Consider the following 17,516-nt stretch of genomic DNA (forward strand, 5'->3'; position numbering starts at 1 on the left):
GGGGAGAGAGAGAGTCAGTACCTTCTGCTGCTTGTTCGTTCCAAATGAACCTTTATTCATCAATTTTCAATCCGCTCCTCTGCCCGCTATATTTCCAAAAAATTTAATTTATTGGTAATTGTCGTGAGAGGTTATGCACACTTAATTTATAAAATTTATAAAAATATATACCTCGCTCAACTCCTAATTTATTCAGCCTGAATCTTTCTTCTTCAAAATATTCTCGAAGGCCCAGGGGGCATTTCAAATATGAATGATTTCTGCTCAAATTCTATCCAAATGTGTACATACATGAGAAGAATGCCCAGGAAGACAGCTACATGAGTATGTCCCTACGATTTCAAAAAAATCGTTATTATATCGAATCTGAGAGGATGCACAGCTATCAAAAGCAATCGATGTTGCTTCTGTCGGCGCTGTCCTCAACACCAAGCTAGGCAAGCATTCCTCCTGTAGAAGACCACTGTTTACGTTCAGCCTTCGTTGGCGGCATGAAGCTGAGCAGCAGGGCGTTGCAGGTGGACGAGGGCATGGGAAGAGTCGAAAGATTTTTTTGTATAGGATAAAAGGTGTGATCCGAAATCACGGAAAACGGCTGGCTGAGTTGGTTAGCTTGGAATCTCCTCACCTGGTCCGTCATAGTTCAAATCCGGAAATCGGATTCGAATTTTGTTGCTCTGTGTACGCCAAGCCAGGAAATGAGTTACAATGTAAGATCTCAGAAGATTCCTGTACAATATAATAGCAAACCCACCAGTATGTTACAAGTGTGCCGTAGAGAAAGAGAGAAACGTCTATACCTATGCATGCGCCTCGTAGGGCCTGCTACGCTACCTTCTCTGCCACTGCCACGATCGTGTTTTCCTTCCTAACCCACCTGTATGTTACAAGTGTGCCGTAGAGAAAAAGAGAAACGTCTATACCTATGCATGCGCCTCGCAGGGCCTGCTACGCTACCTTCTCTGCCACTGCCACGATCGTGTTTTCCTTCCTTCCTTGCCTCGTGCCACCATTTCGTTGGTCAGATGGCATTCCGTGGATTCTATTTGATTTCGATTTTTTCTATTGATTCTAATTTCTGTGTGTAGATATTTTTGCCAAAGAATTGCCCATCAACACCTCACACTTTGTACATTTTGCTGGCAGGTTTGTGAGATCATTCAATTACTCCCTGAGATTCCTTGAGATTCCCTTTGAATGATGCACCACCCTTACAAATGGAAATCAGGATTTGAACTTTCACCCTCTCAACAAAAACTCTCGGCCACCTCCCTTGACCACTCCACCATGATGCTACTATTGTCACCCGCACATGCATGCTCTGTCTCTTTTGTCGCTGACACTCGCTGCATGCCACTCAGATTCTTCTGTTGTCGAGAAGGTATCACATAACGATTCTGTTTGTTTTACGATTAAGAAAATGGCGGAAATTACCCCAACATCCATTGAACTCTTTCATGTATGACAAGTTTACGCAAAAATTTCCAATATGCTTAAATTTGTCAATTCATAACAGACCCTTGAGTCTCATGCACTACCCCCGCGGGGGGGGGGGGGGGGGGGGGGGGGGGCAAATGCCTTCTAATGTTGGTTAGCTCCAAATGAACCTTTATTCAATTTCAATATGCTTCTCTAAGAGCTCACCCACTACAGCCGTAATTATCCTAAGAATTAAGAAAGTGGAAAATTAACCAAAATGCCTTGAAATTTCAAGAAATTAACTAAACATCCCTCAAATTTCAAAATTTCTTAAAATACCCTTCATATTTGACAAGTTACGCAAGAAATTCCAATGCGCTTAAATTTTCTTAATTCCCCAAAGACTCTCTCAAGTCTCAAGACATTCCTTTTCGCATCTTTTTATGGAAAATTTGATGTTCCTTCGATAGTACTCGATCAAATTAGGATATTTGCCAGTATTGTGGGCTCACAATATGAAACATTGCATTATTTATACAATTGTTTGTGAGCTAACTTGTGAAAATATCTCTAAAAAGCACTTAAAGATAGAGTGAATTAGAGCAATCCATCCAAATCTGATATAAGGGTATTTTCAAAATTTGCATAATACTTGGGTATTTTGGTAACTTTTCCATAAATTTTTATAACATGCGCAATGTGGCCAACACATAGCCTAGTGTTGTGTCACTATTAGTGTCGATGTATAATGACTTAGGTCCAATCTTAGAGCGATAATTTCTGGAGAACATATGCACATTGTGTTTGCTAAAACCGCAAAAGTGAATATGCACCACCATGACCAAGGAGGGGTGCTTTATTAATTAGATAAGGAGATGCATCTTCCAAGGTAGAGGGAAATTTCAAAGGTCTTACTAGACTCCTAGGCATCTCTCTCTCTCTCTCTCTCTCTCTCTCTCTCTCTCTCTCTCGCGGGTATGCATGTCTTCACTTTCTTCTACAAGCTATTCATTTTGTGACCTTGTGTTCATGAGCTCCATCATGATGGTGGCAAGGGAGGGCTCATGCACCGCCAAAAGGGTGCGTGGTTTTTTTTTTGTTTTTTTTTTTTGGGGGGGGGGGGGGGGGGGGGGGGGGGGGGTGATCCACTCAAGGTGAACTGTAGCATTGTGCTCTCAAGGGGGACCGAGGGATGTAAGAGAAGAGCACACAAGCAAGAGGTGTGGCGAGGTTCGAGGGATGCATGACAAGGGCACACAGGCCACAAGGGTGGCAAGGCAAGTCCTGAGGAAACCTTAGGGTTAATCTTTGAATATTACACCTACGACCAGTTTTGGGTTGTATGAATAGTAGTGACACATAGTAACCCACCATTGGGATATTGCCAGAATTGAACTACCTTAGTGCAAAGAGATATCAACATGTATCCTACTCCCTTGGTACAACATTCGTCAACAAATTGTCACGCTTCAACAACAACATTGTGTTTGGCATACATAACGAACATTTTTTTGTGCCCAAGCAGCCCACTGCCTTTCGAAGGAACCAAATTAAATTGTTTGTTTGTGTGCTTCAAAGATCACTACGCATTGGTATAGTTGTGTTAAAGCATTTAAACGTCCCCTTGCACCCACCTTACACCTTAACATCATCTATTCAAAAGCACATTCGCCAAACAACCTAGACCGAAGGGGAAAACTGGCTTGCTTCCTTTCTGGCAAACATTATAAACACGATCAAAGAGGCTACAAATTAGACAAAGCCACGTGTGATTTTTCCAATTGAATGTTCATGCCACCCTAAAAATGGAGGAAATGGCACTTTTTTTTCGCTTGTATTTTGAACACTTAAATGTCACCCTCTAATTGAAAACAAGTACTAGGCTATAATCACCAACATTTTTTCTCCTCAAGCTACCCACTATTGAGCATCGACATGTATCATATTGCCTTGGGGCAAGGCTCATCACTAACTTGTTGTGCTCTGACAATTGCATAAGAATTGGAATACATACTCAATCAATCAACCCACTATTCGTCATGTATCCTACTCCCTTTGTACAAAGTTCGTCAGTTAAAAACAACATTGCATTTGGCATACTTAATGACCTAGGTTTTTGGTGCTCATACCACCCAATGTTGCAATATTAGCATGTGTTCTACTACCTTGAACCAAGCTTGTCAAGAACTTGTTGTGCTTTGGCATCTACAACTCATTGTGCATATACACACACCAATGTTTTCACTCCTCATGAATGTCACTATTGCGATAAAGTGTGTATCCGTGTGCCTCGGTACAAATCCTTGTTCTTGGAACAAACATGTAATGGTGTTATGACTTTGACAAAAACCCTCTTTTCCATAATCACGTTGCAATTTTCCTTAACCTATGCACTCAAAATTGTCTTGCATTATATTTTAGTTCGATGGTTGTTTACAAGGCCATTTTTTATGTAGAGGCTTGATCCAAGTAGTGATCCAATCATGAGGCATGCCATGTTTGCTTGCAAAGTTAAACATGATATCTTGACTTGTAAGGTTTAACATACCACAAATCCAACCATATGTTTTCTTCCTAGTCCATTTAAGCATTTATGGCTTCATACCTTTCACATTTCTTGCCTTGAGGGAAAGGGGGGAGAGAGAGAGAGAGAGAGAGAGAGAGAGAGAGAGAGAGAGAGAGAGAAGGGGGAGGGGGGGGAAAGAGGTTTTAACGTTGTGATGATCGTAGAAACCCAAGAGAATCTCCTTGATTCTAAGATACGTGAACATACACAAAACATTGGTAATCGTAAAACCCCTTTTCTCGATGAGAATGCTATGGTCCAATGAGAAGCTACTTGAGTGTAGAGGACATGAGCATACAAGGGCTATATCCATTAACCATTACTTTGAGTCTACATTGAGTCTCTTTTGCTCTCTTTGATCTCTCTCTCTCTCTCTCTCTCTCTCTCTCTCTCTCTCTCTCACACACACACACACACACACACACACACACACACACACACATACACTCGTGTGCACATGCACAAACACCATGAATTCTAGTCTTAATTATATGCCCTAACCCTAAACATTGGCATCATAGCCTTAAGATGATTAGCGCCTCCTAGACATACATTAGATCCTGATGAGTGTTTTTGTGAGTCACTACCTACACCAATCTATTGCCCAATCAACTCATAAATGTGGGATGTGTTCATGGCAAGCCATTGAGCCACTACTCTCATGGTGAGCTTGGTTATACTCTCTAATAAGCCTGTTGATTGAGAATTCCTTAATCTCTCTTGTTAGTGTATGCTCATCACTAGTAAGATCCTTAATCAAGCATTAGCCCAATCCCCCAATCCTTATTAAGTATCACTAATAAATCCTTACTTCATACTCTTCATATTTCAAGTTGTGAGTTTACTGGCTTAACCCTTGAGCTAATTACTCAACTACTAGAGAGGAGGGGAGAAGTTTGTGGTTGATTCATAATTAATAGTCCTCCCAATTAAAAATCAATAACTTGTTTCTCATGTTTTGATCCAATCAATAAAAGTCATTATGGTTGACATTTGTCCACAATTTTGGGTGCATGCATAACCCTCTTTTAGATCTTTTCATTTTGGACCACATTGCAAGTCTACATGAGTATCTTCATTTTCAACCTTTTCTCCAAAAAAAAAAGTCATTATGGTTGACATTTGTCCCTAATTATTCGCATGTGCATAATTCTCATTGAGAGATTTTCATTTTGAACCATAGTGCAGGTCTACATGAGCTATCTTAATTTCACTGGAATGGTCCCAATTTGAGTATCTTTCTTGCGTATGAAGTCCCACTAAACAAAAAAATATTTCTTGATTTCAATTTAGCTCTATTCTTGGGTGATCCAACATAGTGGCTCAGCTCATAGCCTTTCTTGGGCTCTACAACTTTAAGAGATCTTTGTTATAGCAAACCGGCATTAAGCATGTGGTGCATAAGTGTCGTTAAATTTTAATTTTGACACTCTTAGTTACTCACAAGATAATAAAGAAATCATTTTGATAAAGATAATTTAGAGTGATCAAATTGAAAATTCAATGTTAAACGAGTAATTTTCTCTCTCTAGCTTAGAGAGAGAAAATGTCCATGTTTGACTTGAGAAGACGAGCTACAGAGTAAGAGGGAATGATAACTCCAAGGCTAAAGTGATTAAAAAGCCTTAGAACATTCACAAGCACTGCTAAGGTTTGGTAAAAGGGTTTTGAAGGATTTTTGTGGGAACAAAACAACCTAAAAATGACCCCCGGACATCAGCGAGAAGCCTAAGCTTAGTAAATAGAGGAATGGATAGAGAATGTCTATAATCATGTGGGAAATTTTTTGAGGAACTTGGCACAATTTTTTGGGATCAAATCAAGTTCAAAATGACCTCTAAACCTCGATTCCAATATTCCAAGAGCAGTACTAGAACTGCACAAGAATGCTAGCATGTGAAAATGGGCTTGTGATAAGTGCAAAAGTAGGTGCAAGACTTGGTGGAAAAGGAACTAGCTAAAAATAGCACACACCTCACCTTTACAGTGCACCCTGTGTGTGTGTGTGTGTGTGTGTGTGTGTGTGTGTGTGTGTGTGTGTGTGTGTGTGTGTGTGTGTGTGTGTGTGTGAGAGAGAGAGAGAGAGAGAGAGATTGCATGCATGCATAGCCTATTGGGAGCCATGGAGATTGCTTAGGCTCATCAAAAATCTCTTCTTGAGCTTCTTCTTCTTCCCTTGTCTATTCTTGTCAGTATTTACCAGGTGATCTATCGCAAGACAATGAAAAAGAGGGTTTCTCTTAGTACCATAAGCTTTCCATTTGAGCTCTGTAAGCATGATAAGCTACTTATCTTCCAATGCCCATTCCTCTTCCTCTCCGCAAGGCTACTCAATTCAAATGATCGGATGCCTTTGAGAGGGAGACCTATATTACATGAAAATATTGGGCAAAACAAAGCTTCGGATTTCCCATTGTGTGAAGTTCTAAGTTTACAGAGCACACCATCACCAAAGAGCACAATAGATTCATGGTTTATTTACATACATTTGTAATTTCTATCTTCATAATAGAAAGTCCTTTTCAGGGGGGTTGGCCTCATAAAATCCGGCCCTCTACACTATGTTGATGTTAATTTTTTGCTTGTCTTGAATATCTTTATCATCAATAAATTGATTACTTAGGTATCAATTAGCAAATTAATTAATTAAAAGTTTCAATTTAGCTACATTGGTATCACAACCTAACTGATTTTCCTTTCTTTGTTGAAGAAGGGGTGGTCCAAAGGCAACCATACGTATGGGTGTTATGTGAAATTTTCCTCTTCACAACATGAAATTCAAGATGCCTGATATTCAAGAAATGAATACAAACAAGATAGGCAATGATATTGATGCTTCTAGACAAGGAATGAATGTAATTAGATATTTTACATGACAATTGCAAGAAGTGCCAAGAAATCCTAACATGCCACCAATCATCCAAGGACAATTATAGGCTAACAATTTAATTCCTCCTATAGGATGAGTACAAGCTATGGAGACTATTTGGAGACTATTCCAAAGAAGTAAATTATGGTTCGTCAAAAGGCCAATAAAAGAGAGAGGGAGAAATCTCTTGAGAGAGAATTTTCACCACAACAGAAGACAAAGTGTATCACTCGTGGACATACTCCTCCTACACGTAATAGAGTTGTTGATCCATCAAAAAGGAGAGATTAGCTTCCCTTAAACGACATTCTCCTATACAAAAGAGAAGGACTAATCATGCAACCTTCTCTAAACAGAGTGATAGTGAGAGAAAACATTCCTTAGACAATGAGGTAGATCCTTGAAGAAGGCATTTGAACCGCTCTCCAAATCGTAAAACTAAGCATAAATGGACCAGCCCAATTCCAGCTCTTCCTCTCTCCAAAGGAGTCAAGTTAGCATAGAAGATCATCCAAAAGGCAAAGACAAAGGAAAATGTCTTCATCCTCTTCTCCCTCTGTTGATTCATCAAAGAAATCTTCCTTTGAGTGATGGCGTCATGTCTCAAAAGGTAAGAGGAAGAGATGACACCATCGTTCTCACCTTGCCTTTAAGAGAGCCCATTATATGCAAACATATAAACAAGGTGTTAAGAACATTAGTTTCCCTTATTTTGATGAAAGCTACGGTGTTGTTGATAAATTATTGAATTTGTGCTTTTGGTGGAGAGAACTTCACAAAGGGTCCAAGCTACGCCATGTATCTGTGTACATCCAAAAGACTGGGAGACAGTGGTGGGTTAGTCTAAAAGCTCAAGGAGAAGTACCAAAGACTTGGAAGGAGTGCCAACTTTCTATCCTATCATAATTTATTAATAACATCCACACTGATTGGAGAAGCCTCAAGTTGAAAAGAGGTGATTCTATTCAAAAGTTTGTGGACAAGATTTGGGAGTTATATCCCAAAGACTATTTACAAAAGAATAGAATTTGCTTAACACATCTAGCAGCTTTGTGCAGGACTTCTTGAGGATACGCAAGAATATGTCAATGCACAAAGGCCCAAGATTGTATTGGAAGTGATACAACACACTATGGCTGCCTCTAGAATCTTTCCTCCTCCTAGGAAAAATGTTCACAAGTTTCCTAAAAAGGTAAATAAACATCAAGGAGGAGAGAAATCCACCCTGGATTCCAAAGCCAAAAACAAAAGCAACAACAAAAAAACCACAAGAAGAAGGAGAAGGGATTTTATAAAGGTAGCAATAGTACAATAAAGATTTTTTAAGTGGAAGAATCAGTCAAGGTTACCATGATTGTCCTCAAAACGTATTAAAAAGGACAATCCCCAAGCTACTCGAGTTTTCACACATAACAGCTCAGGTTAACAAAGGAGATCCACATTGTTATGTATAGGCAAAGATTTGGGGCCAAGATGATTTCATCCTACTTGAACTTGATTTTGCTCATAATTTTACCTCTCGAGATATGCCTATCAAGTTTGGTATTCGCTCCTCAGTTGGGTCCCTTCAAAGGAGTGATGGAGCTTTTCAAGGATAGAAAGCCAAAGTTACTCCCCTAATTGGTAAACTTCGTGTTCACATCCAGAGATATGTTGATCAAGAAGGCTTTTATATTCCCCTCTCAAGCATGAGGATGTTCTTTACGGTTCATTGTGATTTACACGTATATCAGCTAACCTTCAATATCAAGAGAGAGTCATTAAATTTCAGCATAGAGGTCGAGAAGTAGTCATTTAGACTAACACCAAAGGTAGCACAAGTTCTAGTGTATCCGATGATTCTTTTCATAAATAAATGAAGAAGTATCTTTTTGTGTACATGGTTCATATTAAAGATTTGTGTCTAATGGCAAGCTACTCTCTCCTCATACTTTTGATTTATCTAAAGAAGAAACCATTTCTTGATGCACATGCCTCCCTGTTTATTGACACTATTTTAGGGAAACTCCCTCCTTCTAGAGGTGAAGATGACTATAAAATTGAAATATTTTTTGGAAGTTCTTCCCCTAACAAACCCCCTTACCGTATCTCTTGTGTACAATAAGAACAAATCATGATGTAGATCAATGAGTTATTGGAAAAGGGAGTGATTTGACCAAGATCATTCCCTTTTTGTTCTGCGGTACTTTTAGTGTAGAAAAAGAATTATTCCTATCGTATATGCATGAACTTTTGTGCACTAAATACAACTACCATTGAAGAATCATTTTTTGGTCCCAAGAATTGAGGATTTTTGTTTCACAAGGCTTTTCCTACTTCATCAAATCCAAATAGTCCAAGAGACATTCATAATACCGCATTGAGAATCACTTTTGGTTTATATGAATACATAGTGATGCCTTTCAACCTCACTAACACACCTACTACATTTAATTAGGTGATGGATATGCTATTTCAAAAGCAACAAGCTTATATAAGACTCTTCTTTGATGACATCATAATCTATTAAAATACTCTTGATGAGCATAAAGACCAGCTAATGGAATTTTTTCAAGAATTACATGATCATAAGCCTTACATCAATGGAAAGCTTGGCATATATGAAAAAGAAGTTATTGCAGTAATGCATGCTCTTAGCTCATGAAGTATTATCTTTTGGGTACCCCATTTATTATTTGCACGGACCGTCTGAGTATTAAGTACTTCATGACTCAAATGAGGCTACTTGACAAATAAATGAGGTGGGCAAATTTTATTTCACATTTTATTTTCATAGTGCTCACATTCTTGGGAAGCACAATCAAGTAATAAATGCACTTTCCTGTAGATCTAAAGTTAATGCTATATCTATTGCATATCATAATGGTCTTACCACAAGGATAGTATGCTATAGATCTAGATTATGATGATGTTATGTCATCATTGACCAATGTAAGAGCACAAGATTCATTCTCACTAAAATAGGTATTTTCTCTCTATGCTAATAGACTATGTGTTACACAAGCTTTGTGTGAGAAAGTAATGCAAGAATCACATGCTTCTATTTGTGCACGACACCATGGAATTATAGCTACCACTCATGCTATGCAGACATATTTCTATTGGCTAACAAGAAAAAGGATATTCATGATTATATTACACAATGTATGATACGCCAAAAATTGAATTATGATAGAGGTAAGGAACTGGGTCTACAATTACCATTGCCCATACTTGAGGAGAGTATAGCTATGAATTTTATCTTTGATTTACCCAAGTCTCTTCATGGCAACAATGATATTTTTACAATACTAGTTAGATTTAGCAAATAAGCACATTTCATACTTATCAAGAAAACCATCAAACCTCATCATATGGCTAATTTGTTTATCTCTCATCTCTTCAAGTATCATGGCTTGCCAAAGTCAGTTGTCTCTAATCAAAACCCATGTATGCCAAGTATCTTCTAGAGAGGATTGTTTAAAAATCTAGGTACAAGGTTAAAATTTTGGTCTGATTATCACCCACAGACAAATGGTGTTGATATGTCAAGCTCCACATGTGTCACTCTTGGATGACTATGACCGACAATCATCTTCATTGGGGCGCTTTGGGAGATATCCTTATCTTCACAAATGTGACTACAATTGGACTACACTAACTTGGCCTACTTCCCAGAGTGATGGCACACTTATCCAGCCAGCTCACTCACTAGCAATTCACACTAGGTCATTTTTCTAGTCTCCCCTTATCTTGCTTTATCTTTTTTATGCATTGTAAACTTCTTGTATTAGTGAAGAAGAAGAAGAGGAAAAAGAATCAATCTCCATCTTTGGGTGTGTGTGTGCTTGCAAGAACTCAAGCTCTCTCCTTCTCTATCTCTTAACATGGTATCAAACCTTAGTTGTGTCTAAGAAGCTTGGAGCAACAGAAGAAGCATTTCAGGGCAAGGATCTCCCCATTCTCCTCCCTTATGTGTTGGTACTACATCCCCTCGGGATTCCCGGGAGACATCACATAATGAGGTGCTTCCTTTTAGAGATTGTGCATCTTGAGTTTGTGTATAGTCCAAAAATGGTCCTTTTGACTATACCTGTGAAGCCAAATTTTGGGTATGGACATGATTGATTCCCATTTTGGAGTTGATTTGTTCATATGCAAAAGCGCTAAGGTTGGGGTCTCTGCATATCTACATTTTGGTGGTGCAGAAAGCCTTGTTTTGACTGGAGTGTTCCTAGATACTTTTTAGTAATATAGAACAAGTGTATGTATGGATTTTTTGGTTATAAGTTGTAACTTACTATTTTTAGTAGGGTGCTCATAGATAATGCAGAGTAGTGAATTTCTATAGATATATCATCGAGCCATGATGGACTTAACCAAAGATCATGCAAACTATTGAGTGATAATGCAGAGTAGTAAAGTTCTATAAATATATCATCAAGCAATGATGGACTTAACCAGATTGTCAACAAGAAGCTAGATGTTAGCAAGTTGTCGCGATCGACGGACATCTGTAGCATAGCTGTCTAGAACTAACATAATGTCAATACTCAGGGAAGCGATTTGAATGAGGCACTGAGACTCTTTGAGGGTGTCAACCTCAAGGAGTGAACCTAGTGAACTTAACCATCATTAGCACTAGCAAACTATCATTCTCTAATTTGGGAAATCTATCTATGATCATGCCATTTTGTCAACCAAATGAACTCAAAATGCAACGAAGTTTTAGGAGAAGCTATAATAAGCCTACGGACACTATCCTACAAAGTCTGGAGGTCATCAAACAAGGTACTAAAATTCCAATCCATCATGCTTCAAGTCTTGAAAACTGCAACATAACAGTCCAGATAGGTCGCCTTATGGTCTAGGAACATTGTCCTATGGTCAAATTGTCAAAAAACAACCAATTTTGCACTCAAAGCTGTAAATCTAGCCCGTAGACAAGTAGTCACAAACCACAAAAAAATTGAGAATGATTATACTTAAATGACAGAGCAAAAGTCAAGAAACACAATGCAATTCTTTAAATTAAATTCTAATTACAAGAGCAAGAGGAAAATCGATTACAATGTGTTGTTGAGTAGTCGCTCAAAGTCTTACGTACAAAGCTCTTCAAAACTTGGATAATGTTGCAAATGTGGTGTTCAAACGACAGATTTTGACCTTTATATCTAGGGGTTCACATATGACCAGTGACCGGCTTAGAAGGGTCTTTGGGCTCAGGACAAAAGAAATACATCTCAGATTGTTTAGAATACGACTTAAAAATTATGATATCTCTTTTATACAACACTTTTTAGAAAACTAATATGAATTACATCAAAACTTTGGGCATTGAGGTGGTGTTTGCGGCTAGGAGGGTGTACTCAACTATATCCGCCAAACATTCTCCCCTTCCTAGTCGTTGCACGTCCTCGTGCAAGCTTTGTTCGAGAGGGGGTCGTGTGGAAGCATGCTTTGCGTCGCAGTGCACGGCAGTAGCGGAGTACCTGAACACACGACCCCGGTATGTGTTGTGTGTGTGTGTGGTATGCGTTGTGTAGTAGTGTGCCTTTTGTCGTATTGCACGACAGTCATAAGGTACCTTACCACACAATGGGAGTGTGTGCGTAAGCTATTCTACGGAATAATGCTTACCACGGAGGCATCACCTCGACGACGTGGGGAAGATGATGTCCTTGTAGTAAGTATTGGCTTACTGTCTGGGTACTACGTCGGTAACGCAGCGAATCTAGTATCCTTATGGTGAATCAACTTCCCTTCCCCTTTCCAAAAAACATATAGGCATCAACCGGTAACACGGCTATATGATGTTTGTATGCAAGTCATTATTCTCCTTAGATTCGGGGCACTCGATTGATAACGTGGCTAATTGAGTGTCGTTTGTTAGAAGCATTTGTTTTTGCATAAATGTGGCGTTCAAGCTGTTAACCTGGCCGTATGATTGTCGTATAATTTGTATGTGCATGTGGAGTCCATTTTTTTAAGTATTAAAGTGCACTTATTACGGAGAAGTGATTCCAATGTATAAAAATGCGTGCAAAACCGAGTTTCAACAGGAAGTTTCAACATCACTAACATGCACATTCTGTACAAATCGAGCACCCTTTGTCGTTTCACGATAAATTTCACAACCTGATGGGCTGTGTCAATTATTTTGGCGAACCATGTGGTTTCTTCACTAGTGTACCAATCCTTCAGCACCAAGTTTAAGATGTGCGTATTACAATCATTGGCGAAAATGTGTGGAACGCACTTCTTTATTAATTTACAACTACAATTCTTTGCGTTGTCCATGAGTACTTGAACGACATGTTCAACACGAATTTCTTTAATTATATTAATCAAGACCTCAAAAATGTATTTGCACTTTTAATTGCACTAGAATTGTCAATCGCCTTAATGAACATTTCTCCCCTTGGACAAACCAGCATTACATTGATCAGTGGTCTTCTTTGAACATTTGACTAACCATCACTCAGAATTGTGCATCCTGAAAGCAGAATATTTCCAAGTATTATTTTGTCAACACTTTCTTCGACTTCTATGTAACATTTGTCCAAGAGAACATTTCGTATCGTGTGATAAGAGGGAGCTGAAAATCTTGGGTCAAATTCTCCAACTTTCTTTCAAGCAGCCTTCCAATGATTGCTGTCTACCATGACCAGAGCACTTCCAGTGAAGAATATTGCTTTGGCGAGTGCAGTTGGTGCTTCTTCTAGAGATTGCATCCGAAAGCTTTGATGCATTTGACCAAGTCTACCCTCATTGTGACGCTTAAAAGGAATGCTGCTTGACATTTCCTCTCCTTGCGAAGGCTGTTCTCCAAGGTTAGTTGGTGTCACCACAGGATCAGCAGAGTTAATATTTGGCTCTGACTGCTCTTGACTTGCATCCATAACAGAGCTATATATCTACTGTCTCTTGCCACCTTTTTTGGCGAGCTCTTCTCTCAAACGCTTTGCAATTGCAGGTACCTGAGGATGTTCACATTTTTTACAACTCTTTTTAACGCTACCCAGAAAATGGTCCCTGCTACGAGGTGCACCGCCTAATTTTGTTGTGAGACAAAATTTACATTGCCACTCCATATATTGACCGCATATGTTGTGAGCATAATCCCACTCTTTGCGAGCAGCTTTTTTATTCTTTGGCTTCTTTGGCTTCTTCTTTTAAATTAAAACTAAAGACAAAAGAACTAGATGTTCAAATTTTAATACAGTTTTATTCTTTTTAATATATATTAAATTTTTCATTCACTAGGAAAGTAATCAAATCTACACGATATGAGATTTGCAATGCACGCTAGTCAATCCACATATCGATCACCTATGTTGTAAGCAAACGTACACATTGCAATGCACTCTCTACACGACATAATAAATACAACACTGCTATGAATTTCTCAATGCAATTATTATTATGATGATTATTTATACATTCTCTTTAAGTTGTTTGATTTGCAAACAATAAGAAACATCTAATTTCAAATGCTACAAAGGATAATCAACTTCTAAACTGAACAATGTTAGTTGTTTGCAAAAAACACACGAAAGCAATAAAATTTATGATTGGTCGTGTCATACACTAATAATCTTTCATAATACATACATAATGCACTCTTTGTATAAACCAATGCATGAAATAACGCAAAGAAATCTTCAATATAATCACACAATTGAGGACTACTTGTACCCAGTCAAGGATTGTAGCCCCCTTATGCAACCAATTCAATATATAAAAGCTATTTTCACCCAATTAAGGATTATAGCTCTTATATTGTGCAGTGACAATGTATATCAACTCAAATCTATGATGGTGAAAAATGCAAGACTTCAAGGATCTTTATATGTCCAGTACTCTAGTACAGGACATCCAACCCTTGACTATCGACTCAACATTTGCATATGCTCACCTTCTAAAACCAATTACAACCCTCATTTGGAATGATGGCTTTGTTGAAATGAGCATGATTTTCCAATTTTTCAATTGTTTTGGTTTCGTACCTTTATGTTCGGTAAAGGAATTAAATATTTTTAAAAGTGGTTACCGAATTAAGAATCTTGTTCGGTAAAACAAAAAGGACCTGTGACTCTGTAACAATAGAGGCTGGCTCCTTTACAGAGCCCACAATTTTAATCATTAGAGCTATGTTGAAGATGTGTTTGGAAGATCGTTTCTGCTCCTCTATTCTCTTTGACCTTCGCATACCATCTTCTTCTTCACGAGGATTATGAACATGAGGATTTCAATCATCAAAAAGCTATTGAGATCACTTTGGTAGTGGCTTCTCTTGTGATTAGTTTTGTTTGATTTGTCATCATCAGACAAGTATTCCTCCTCAATTTTTACTTGACTTTGTTTTAGCACAAGTTGGGTTATTTCTTTGTCTGATGAGAAAGTGGAGGAGCCTGCTTTCTCCATCGAATGTGTCCCACATCGCAACTAGTGAGTATGTTCTTTTCCTTTGGATCATAGAGTTTGCATGCCTTAGAATCTTCATTATATCCTAGCTCATAAAGATTGTAAGGCATGCAAACTCTTTACTCCCTCTTCCATTGTATTGCCTTGAGAATCCAAGATTTCTGTCCTAGTTTGCTTGAAATGAACTTTAAGATTACGATCAATGATTCCGGTAGTTGAGAGCAGATTCTTCTTGATTTGTGGCACGTACAACACATCAGATATTTTATTAGTTTTACCTATAGCTACTCAAAAAGAAATTGTTATATAGCCTTCTGCTGGACATTTTTCATTATTTCCAACAATTACACTAATGGGTTACTTTAGAGGCTTCCAAGGACTATACCAATCTTTCTTACCAATCATGTGTCAGAGTTTGTGTTGTAGCCCATACTTCAAGCTCTACCTCATCATTGTTGGTGAATTCTCTGTCCTTCCAAGAAGCTTTAATGGCGTCATTCTTCTCATTTGCTATCTTTTTTCTTTAGTCCTTATCACCATGACCTTTCTTGTCACAACAAAAATAGCTACGTGTGAATTTCTTCTTCTTAGGCTTCTTCTTCGCCATTCCTAGTCCTGAGTTGTAGCTCCTCTTCAAGCACTATTGCAGTCAATTTTTCTCTTCCATGGACTTGAGTTTATCATATTTTTCAAAATCTTGGATGCGAACATTAGGATCATCCTTTCTACTACCTATTAAAGTTGGAAAAGCAATCTTTATATCATTGGTCTTCTATCACCATATGGGCTTGACACAAAAATCACTGTTTGTCTCTGAAATTATTCCTTTCCTCGGTGAGGCTTTGTCATTGATTCAAAATGTTTGTGTTTATGCCTCACTAACTCACTAGTATCAGGGGTCACCTTAGCCTTGTCTTTGCCAAGCAATACAACTAAACACTTTGAAACTTGACACATCAAGTTTTTCACCATTGGACTTCTCTTCAGGTGTTATATAATGCAATGTAGTAGTAGGGGTCATGTTCATAATGTAAACACCTATAGCAATAACCTCAACCCAAAAACAATAACGCATGTTCTCCTCATTCATCACTGCTCTAGAAACTTTTGCTATGTGCTTATTCTTCTCCTCCTCAGCAACACCATTTTTTTGTGGAGTATATTTGCATAAAAACTGCCTCAATTCCATGCTTTTTTTGAAAATTGTTAAAATTGTTTGCGAAGTATTCTCCCTCTCCATCTTACTTCAGACACTTTACATGTTTACCCAATTGTTTTTCAACCATAACCTTGATTTTTTGAAAGTGCATAAAAACCTCATTTTTTTTCTTCATGAAATAGACCCATATCTTGCTTGTATGGTCATTAATGAAACTCGTATAGTACCTACATCCACCCATAGATGCAGCCTTCATGGACCCTATACAACTGAATGTACATGCCTTCTTACATGCTTATCATAAGGAAAATACGCTTTTGCCTACTTTCCAAACTAGCACACTTCAAAAAAACTTACATTTGAGCAACTTGAAATGCTGGCAAACCTATAACCATCTCCTTAGTTTGCATTGTCTTCAGTCATTGTAGATTCACATGACCAATTAGCTTGTATCAGTCTATATTTGCAACAACTCCTGCACCTTATGTAAACATGACAACATTCACCTAAGGCATATTTACATTTTAAGTAAACATTGTGCCCACTTTCTTTTCCTTTGCAACCAACTTTATTTTCTTCTTGTACTCTTTGACATAAAGACCATCGAAATCAAACTATAAACCCTGCTCAATAGAAACCAAATTCTTTGTAATATTAGCTACATGAAGTACATCAACTAGGTATTTTACTTTATCATTTGTCATAGACAATGGTAGATTTCATATATGTATAATGGGATCTTTAGTACCATCCTCAATCTTTACATAACTAGAACTCTACAAAGTTTACATTTCCTTGAATCACTCATTATGACTGGTCGTGTGATTTGACACACATGAATCCACATACCAAACATTATCACCATACTTTGCCACATTTGGAGATGTAGTATTTAACATGTGATGCGCCACAAATAGCCTCTTAGGCTCATCTTCATTTCTACTTGTGGTTGCATAATTATTTTGTTGTCTCCCATTTGGAGAGTCATGCTCAAAGTGACCATGTCTCCCACAATTCCAACAAATGTCATTTCAATGTTTGCCTGTATTACTACATTGCGCATTTCCACGACCTTTTGGGCTCCCCATGCTTTGGAA

At 38.2% G+C, this 17,516-nt stretch overlaps 1 protein-coding gene across 1 annotated transcript in view; it reads right to left on the reverse strand.

The window, feature by feature from the left end:
- LOC147430133 (uncharacterized) overlaps positions 1 to 108 on the reverse strand; it is a 213,446-nt gene extending 213,338 nt beyond the window's left edge. The window contains exon 1 of the mRNA XM_086494644.1: positions 22 to 108. The gene's annotated coding sequence lies outside the window, so the exon portion shown is untranslated. The remainder of the gene's footprint in view (positions 1 to 21) is intronic.
- Positions 109 to 17,516: the final 17,408 nt, after the last annotated feature.

The sequence above is a fragment of the Adiantum capillus-veneris genome, chromosome 22 (assembly GCF_014529385.1).
Source record: "Adiantum capillus-veneris isolate H3 chromosome 22, ASM1452938v2, whole genome shotgun sequence".
Lineage (NCBI taxonomy): Eukaryota > Viridiplantae > Streptophyta > Polypodiopsida > Polypodiales > Pteridaceae > Adiantum > Adiantum capillus-veneris.